This window comes from Cebus imitator, unplaced genomic scaffold, assembly GCF_001604975.1.
Source record: "Cebus imitator isolate Cc_AM_T3 unplaced genomic scaffold, Cebus_imitator-1.0 Scaffold19, whole genome shotgun sequence".
NCBI classification, from domain to species: Eukaryota; Metazoa; Chordata; class Mammalia; order Primates; family Cebidae; genus Cebus; species Cebus imitator.
In genome coordinates, this window is record NW_016107334.1 from 8,867,516 (window position 1) to 8,874,189 (window position 6,674).

At 46.5% G+C, this 6,674-nt stretch overlaps 1 pseudogene; it reads left to right on the top strand.

Annotated features, from left to right (window-relative positions):
• The first annotated feature begins 4,019 nt into the window (after positions 1 to 4,019).
• Positions 4,020 to 4,510, top strand: LOC108295069 (annotated as a pseudogene).
• Positions 4,511 to 6,674: the final 2,164 nt, after the last annotated feature.

The following is a 6,674-nucleotide window of genomic DNA, read 5'->3' on the forward strand; positions in this document are numbered from 1 at the left end:
TAAAATCTACCCAAAAGCCACTTTGAATCCTTCATGCTTTGAGATAAGAGAGCGGAGGAAAAAGTGCCTATGTAATACTCGTCTGTAAAACAGCAATCTTAAGCTTCATAGTATTGATAGTGTTAGCAACTAATTAAGAAATCTTGATATTACTAAAGATACGGATAATTGAAATGGAGTCTGACAGGCTTCAGATATCTGTAGTTCAAAGTCAAGTACTAAGAAAAGGTGTCCCTGATGGAACAGTCGTCCTGAAGAAAACAGGGACATTCAAACCAGTGTGTCCTCAAACCACTCAACAGAGTTGCATTGCCACTAAAAAAGAATCCTCCATCTGTGTTTACATGTGGAATTATTCACAGCCAAAAAAGATGGTTATAGTATCAAGTGAGGCTGGGGCACCCTTTGGATTTGTAAATTGCTGAATTGCATTTGAAAAACTTCATTCAAGGAGTGCAATTGGTAATACTGAGATACTTTCTGCGGGGAATCAAGGGGACTTCCTCAAAAAGTGCCATGTCATGTAGAGTGTGCTTTTGAGCACCATCTCATCTGGTATTTGGGACAGAAATCTGAGCTCTATCTAGGAGTGTCAATGTCTGGTTGAAAACAATATAGTAAAATAAAATATCTATCAGGCTAGTTATTAAAAACCAACACGCTTAGGGGCTCCCTATCATTGTCTGCCCCAGCAAACTTGAAAAATACTTTTTTTTTTTTTTTTTTGAGAGAGGGTCTTGCTCAGTTGCCCAGGCTGGAGTGCAGTGGCATGATCTCGGCTCACTGCAACCTCCACCTCCCAGGTTCAAGCAATTCTCCTGACTTGGCCTCTTGGGTAGCTGGGATTACAGGTACATGCCACCATACCTGGCTAATTTTTGTATTTTCAGTAGAAATGGGGTTTCACCATGTTGGCTGGGCTGGTCTTGAACTCCTGACCTCAAGTGATCCACCTGCCTTGGTCTCCCAAAGTGCTGGGGTTACAGGTGCGAGCTACCACGCCAGGCCGGCAAACTTGAAGAATACTTCTTATCCCAGACTCTAACAATGGCTCCCTCTGGGGAGAGGGGGAGATGAAGGGAACTCAACTCTTGAGAGGGCATGGGACAGATGTGCAGTCTGAAAAAGCCTCCTGGATGATTCTTTTACACAGTCCTGGGGGATCATGACCCCCCCCCCGACCCCCTGCACCTTCCATGACAGAGAATCACTGCACTCATCATTTTACTGAATTTACACTTTAAGAAGTGGATCTGACAGAAGCAGATCAGTGGTTCCTTGGCACTCAGGATAGGAAGCACTTGGCTGTTAATGGGCACAGTGGAGCTTTCTGGGACAGTGGACGTCTTTCAACACTGGGTAATGGTGAGGGTTGCACAACTGTATGTTATTAAAACTCGTCCAACTGTACACTTAAAATGGGTGTATTTTGTGGTATGTAAATTACACCCCAAGAAAGTTGCTAAAAAATGGATCAATCGAATCTGTATGTGTAGATGCAATGCCCGAGCCATGCTCACTTTCTCCGCCAGCTTCTCCAGAGCCCCTGTTATCTCAATGGATGGCATCACATCCACCCAGAGGCCTGGGTGTCTGCCATCATTAATCTCTCTACACCTACGTGTCACCTACATCTCACCTACTTCTGATCAGTTCTGCCTCTCTAATATCTCTGGAATCTGCTTGCTTCTCCCCATCCCTGATTCCACCACCTAGTTCCGGCTGTCATCATTTCTTTCAAAAGGCTGTGAGTGCCTCCTAATGATATGGCTGCTCTCACCTCCCAATGCCTTTCCCCCTCTACCTCAATGATAAAACCCCTTCAACCACTCACCACGGTCCTCAGGAGGTCCTCAGGAGAGAACTCCAGCTCCCCAGCAGGGCACAGTTTACAAGACCTCCCACAACCCATCATCTGTTTATTTTCCAGCCTTATCGCTTGGGAAACCAAACTCTAAACCAAATTGGCCTACTTATCTTTATTCTCTGAAACGAGATAAGCTTTCCTCCTCTCCCCTGCGCGGGTAGCCTTCTCCCCCCACCCAATCGTGAGGGCACAGACAGTTGGTCGCTTCCCAGTAGTTCCCCTTCTTCAGTAACGACACTGACTTCTATTATGCTGGGACACGTTGCCATCCTGTCAAAGACCTCATACCCTAGCCTTCCTTGCAGCTATGTAGAACAATGTGACGTGTTTTGGTCAGTGAGGAAGGTACGACACATCAAAGGGCCTCCTTAAAAGGTGAGGGCGGCCGGGTGCGGTGGCTCATGCCTATAATCCCAGCACTTTGGGATGCCAAGGTGGGCGGATCACGAGGTCAAGATATCAAGACCACCCTGGCCAATATGGTGAAATCCAGTCTCTACTAGAAAGCACAGAAAACTTAGCTGGGCGTGGTGGTGCACGCCTGTAGTCTCAGCTACTCGGGAGGCTAAGGCAGGAGAATCTCTTGAACCAGGGAGTCAGAGGTTACAGTGAGCCGAGATCGCACCACTGCACTCCAGCCTGGGTGACAGAGCAAGAAGACTCCGTCTCAGAAAAAAAGGCGAGGTGTTCTCTTCCTTCCCTTCTATGTTTATGCTGCCTGGAATGAGGCTGTTGCAGCTGGAGCTCCTGCAACCATCTTAGACCAAGAGGCAACCTGGAGATGGAGCCACACATGGCAGTGCAACAAGATAGCAGGACCTTGTGTTGCTGACACCACAGAGCCTCAATATCATGTCCGGACTTTATGTGTGAGAGAAGTTAGCTTTTAGTTTGTTTCAGCAATTATTCATTTAGATCTTGGCTATTTGTAGACAAGCAAGATTTTGTTTTTGTTTTTGTTTTTTGAGATGGCATCTTGCTCAGCCACCCAGGCTGGAGTGCAATGGTGCAATCTTGGCTCACTTCAACCTCTGCCTCTCAGGTTTAAGAGATTCACCAGCCTCAGCCTCCCCAGTAGCTGGAACTACAGGCACACGCCACCACATCTGGCTAATACTTTTTGTATTTTTAGTAGAGACAGGGTTTCACCATGTTGGCCAACCTGGTCTCAAACTCTTGAACTCAGTTGATCCTCCCACCTTGGTCTCCCAAAGTGCTGGGATTACAGGCGTGACCCACCGCGCCCAGCCGACAAGCAAGATCTTAATTTACATAAAGAGTGCTTTCAAGCACCTTTTTTTTGAGACAGAGTCTTGTTCTGTGGCCCAGGCTGCAGTACAGTGGTGCAATCTTGGCTCACTGCAACCTCCATCTCCCAGGTTCAAGTGATTCTCGTGCCTCAGCCTTCTGAACAGCTGGGATTACAGGCATGCACCACCACACCCAGCTAATTTTTTTTTTTTTTAAAAGAGGTGAGGGTTTCACCATGTTGGTCAGGCTGGTCTCAAACTCCTGGACTCAGGTGATCTGCCTGCCTCAGTCTCCCAAAGTGCAGGGATTACAGGCGTGTGCCACTACACCCGGCCTCAAGCACCATTTAAACTGATTGGCCTATTCTGTCTGCCTAACTGTTGTTTTTCCTGTAACGCTCAGCTGAGGTGCTGCTTGCACCGGGAAGCCATTCTGGCCTTCCAGAGGCAGGTCAGATGCCCCTCTTCTGGCTTCCATAGCATCTTCCTATCATGCTCTGTTAGGGATAAAATCTGTCCATATTTGCCACCATCACCAGTTTCCCACAGAAAAGGCCCTTCTCTGATTTTCCTCTGCTTCCCTCTGTATGCCCAGCACCAGGAACTGGGGCTGGCACAACAGGTTCTCAGTGTGTTTGCCGGATAAGAAAACGTGTTTAACACCCAAGTGTTAACCCCAGAGGAACGATCACACTGCAACTTTGAAAGGGGACCAAGTGGGTAATTATTTCAATTTTATACCAACTCTGCCTCCTAGGTGGGGTCTGTAAACGACAGGTCTGAATATATTACATACGTCAATAATTGTGAGAGAAACAATCAAAATCTCACTTGCAATCTCAAGAAGCATGAGCCGCTCTTCCAGTTCTAGGCATTTCGGGAGTTGCGGCATAGATGCAGACATGGCCAAGTCCAAGAACCACACCACACACAACCAGTCTCGAAAATGGCACAAAAATGGTATCAAGAAACCCCGATCACAAAGACACGTATCTGTTAAGGGGGTGGACTCCAAGTTCCTGAGGAACATGCGCTTTCCTAAGAAGCACAACAAGAAGGGCCTAAAGAAGATGCGGGCCAAAAAGGCCAAGGCCATGAGTGCACATGCCAAGGCCATCAAGGCCCTCGTAAAGCCAAGGAGGTTAAGCCCAAGATCCCAAAGGGTATCAGCCACAAGCTCCATCAACTTGCCTACATTGCCCACCCCAAACTTGGGAAGCGTGCTCGTGCCTGCATTGCCAAGGGGCTCAGGCTCTGCTGGCCAAAAGCCAGGGTCAAGGCCAAGGATCAAACCAAAGGCCAGGCTGCAGCTCCAGCTGCAGTTCCAGCTCAGGCTCCCAAAGGTGCCCAGGCCACTACAAAGGCTTCAGAGTAGATATCTCTGTCTGCCAACGTGAGGAGAGAAGGACTGATGTCACCCCCCGGGCTGGCGTCTGCATGGGGCTGGGGTCCTCCTGTGCTATTTGTACAAATAAATCTAAGTCAAGGGGAAAAAAAGAAGAAGCATGAGCCATGCTCTTGAATTTGCAAAAGGTTGAATAAATCAAAATCTTTCTCTTACAGTACCTGAGAACATGCTAAAAATTTCCTGACCCAGAAGGAAAATATCAAGCTGAAAAGACAAAATAAGTGATGGCTACATGATAACAACTTGAAAAAATCCAGAATAAATGTGCAGACTAGTATTTAAAATAGATTTCTACCTAGTTACAGATGCCACCTATCTGAAGACACATTAGACACGCATGTCTCAGTATGCTTGATTGGATTTAAAAACCATGTCTGTGGTTTCATAATCCAAAGAGTTTTGGGAACCACAGTGGAAATTCAAAATCTTAAACATCATTTGGATCAAAGATGGGGGAGTGGGGATTAAGCAATTATGTGAGAAGAGCAATTATGAAATAAAACTGAAGGCTGAATTAGTCAGGTTGGAGAGATGAAGAAAAAAAAACCAGATGATGTGGAAAATACACAAATTCTGAGAATTAAAAGCAACAGGCCAAACTTGTTCTGTGTATCACTACAACAACTTGAAAGCCACAGATACCACAGCTTCGTAGGGTAAGAGTGATCTCATTTGGAATTGTCCGTTGATACTGACTTGCAATTGGATTACTTAAAAGATTTCGGCATCAATGTCAAGTGCATGACTGAATGCCTCACACGTGGGCCTAAATTGTAATATTTTAATGCGTCTAAACTCTGATGAAATCATGGAAGGCATAACAGCAGGGAAGTGAACCCCTGGGAAGCTATTAGCAATTTAGCATCTCATTTTTTGTGGAAATCTGAATGCCACGTACCCATGTACTGAAGCACCCACAATGGTGCTCAGTGCCACACCAGGAAGTACTATATTTCCAATTTACCCACCCTATCCTTCCATTGCTTTCCCTTCTTCCCCTATCCCTTTCACTCCTGGGACTCTCCCAGCAGCAGGGGTCTCTCAGGAGGTTTGATGAGAGAAGCTGCAAAGGTATGAGTAGCAGCCTGTTTGCTGAAAATACAGAGGAAGCAGTTTCGGCACTAATATCGCCTGCTTAGGGGCTCGGAGTGGGCAGTATTAAAGTCTAGACTGAAGTTTCAAATATTCTTTAGTCCTCAGGGTGTTTGCCCTTGGAGGTAGCAGTAATAATTTACACAACATCTGTCCCTGGCTGGTGCATTTGAAAACACTGGTTTTAAAAACCAGGAGAGGCCAAGTGCAGAGGTTCATGCCTGTAATCCCAGCACTTTGGGAGGCCTAGGTGGGCAGATTACCTGAGGTCAATAGTTCACGATCAGCCTGGCCAATATATCGAAACTCTGTCTCTACTAAAACTACAAAAATTAGCTGGGTGTGGTGGCGGGCGCCTGTAGTTCCAGCTACTTGGGAGGCTGAAGCAGGGAGAACTACTTTAAACCCAGGAGGTGGAGGTTGCAGAGAGCTGAGATGGCGCCACTGTACTCCAGCCTGGACAACAGAGTTAGACTCCATCTCAAAAAATAATAAATAAAATAAAATAAAAACCAGGAGAGACCGAGTCACACCATTCAGGGTATGCATTTCATGAAAACTCTAAAGTGACATCTTGAATCCTTCTGGCTCTTGGACTGTGATTGTTACTTCCATCAGGCTCAAAAACAACCACAAAGTCCAACACACTTTATCTGTTTGGACCAACTAGGAGCAAATGCTTTGGAATCAGTGAGAAGCTGGAGCCATAAGTGCCATGGGTGTATATTTTTAAAGAAACACTTCGTACTCACTAGGGCAGTGAAAAAAAAAATCAATCTGGATTAGAAATTAGGGGTCCTAGCCAGGCGTGGTGGCTCATGCCTGTAATCCCAGTACTTTGGGAGGCTGAGGTGGGAGGATCGCCTGAGGTCCAGAGTTCGAGACCAGCCTGACCAACATGGAGAAACTCCATCTCTACTAAAAATACAAAATTAGCCAGGCATGGTGGCACATGCCTGTAATCCCAGCTACTTGGGAGGCTGAGGCAGGAGAATCTCTTGAACGTGGGAGGCGGAGATTGCGGTGAGCTGAGATAGCACCATTGCCCTCCAGCCTG